This window comes from Phoca vitulina, unplaced genomic scaffold, assembly GCF_004348235.1.
Source record: "Phoca vitulina isolate PV1807 unplaced genomic scaffold, GSC_HSeal_1.0 scaffold16, whole genome shotgun sequence".
Lineage (NCBI taxonomy): Eukaryota > Metazoa > Chordata > Mammalia > Carnivora > Phocidae > Phoca > Phoca vitulina.
The window spans coordinates 34,133,301-34,135,228 of NW_022589719.1; positions in this window are offsets into that span (position 1 = coordinate 34,133,301).

The following is a 1,928-nucleotide window of genomic DNA, read 5'->3' on the forward strand; positions in this document are numbered from 1 at the left end:
CCGCGGGAGCAAAGAGAGAAGAAACCCAGGCGGCGCTTTTAGGGGACATTAGGCGTCTCCAGTCCCCGCAGTGTTGCAGCACAGGAAGCGGGTCAAAGTGCACCCAGCCTTCCAGGTGGGGCAATTCTCTCCTAGAGCCAGGTGGCTGTGCCCGCCTCCACGGAAGTGGCCCTCGGCCCGGGGTGTGGCGATGTCGGGAGGAAAGGTCAGTGTGGCAGCCGCACTTCCTGGGGGCTCCCGGGAGCCACATGCAAACGGAGGGAGCAGCCCTCCATTGCTGAGTCCCACGTGTACAACTTACATCTTTAATGCTTCTAGAGCTTTGTCTGACCCTGGTTCCGGTAGACACTGGACTCGATGTCTTCCACAAAACCCCCAGGTCATCAGCCTCGCTAGTGAGCCGAACAGAATTTCACCCTCGTCTTGGGGCTGGCCGTCCAGTGAGGGAGGGAGCCCAGCCAGAAACCTGGGACAAATAAATACGCATGTGCTGACCCCAGGAAGAAGGCAGGGAGCAGACAGTGACCCGGGGAAGGGTCCTCCTGACATGGGATGGCCCGGCAGCCCCATCCGAGCTGGCGACTCAGATCCATAGCAGCCAGGCGTGCGGGTCAGTGATGGAGGGGACTCCTAGCCCTCGTGCCTAAGCCCTGGGCTGTCCTGCCTCCCACTGTCCATTCCATGCTCTCCTTACAATGCCTAACACACCCCCCCCTGCGCTCCCGGGACCTGCTGGGATCAGCCGGGAGGTCTCGCGGTGGCCTGGAGAGGGCGAGCGAGCTCTGCAGGCCAGGGGGGCACCCTGGGGCGCCAGGTCGAGGGGCAGCGCTCAGAGAGGGCCAGGCCAAGGTGGGTGCCGCTGTGCGGGGGGCTGGGTTAATAGGAGGTGAGGCAGGCAGGGGCTTGGAGGCCCGGGGTGGAGTCCACGCTATTACTGGAACAGCAAGGTGTCCCCGTGGAAAAGAGGACAGGAAGCTGGCCTGGGTGAGGTGGGAGGCAGCGGGATGTGGACAAAGCAGGGGTGCAGGCCAGAGCATCCTGCCAAGCCTGGGCCGTGTGTCCACCATCTGCTGCCAGAACAGCGCAGCTGTGTCGGGAAGAACCGGGAGCCGACGTTCACACTCTGCAAAAATACAGATGTGGGTCATTTTTCTTTTTTAAGTCAAGTGATGTCATTAACCTAATCCAGTTCCCCCCTCCTTTTTTTTTATTGTGGTATAATCTACCTCACATAGAATTTACTATCTTAACCATTTTTTTGGGAGAGAGAGAGAAAGAGAGGAGGTGGGGAGAGGGAGGGAAAGAGGGAGAGGGAGAGAGAGAATCTCAAGCAGACTCTGTGTGCTGAGCATGAAGCCCGACATGGGACTCGATCCCATGACCCTGAGATCACGACCTGAGCTGAAACCAAGAGTCGGCCACTCAACTGACTGAGCCACCCGGGCACCCCTCATCCTAACCATTTTTAAGTGACAACCCAGTGGCATTAATGATATTCCCAATGTTGTGCTACCATCACCCCCATCTACATGCACACTTTTCCATGACCTCAAACATCAAGCAATAGCTACCTCTTCCCCAGTGCTTGCCTCCCCTAGGAACCTCTCTCCTACTTTCTCTGTGGATTTGCAAATTCTAGGTGTTTCACACAAGTGCAATCACACAATACGTGTCCTTTTGTGACCGACTTCTTTCACTCAGGGTCACGTGCTCAAGGTTCATTCAGGCGGAGGCCGCTCAGGGTTTCATCATCTTCGAGGCCGAACAACATCCCACTGAACAAAGGGCCACCTATGTTTCTCCACCCACCTGCTGACATTGAGTTCTTTCTGCATTTTGGCTATTGTGAAAAAGCCTACTCCAGGTTTCTTTTTTAAAGACTTTATTTATTTGAGGAGCACCTGGGTGGCTCAGTCGGTTAAGCATCT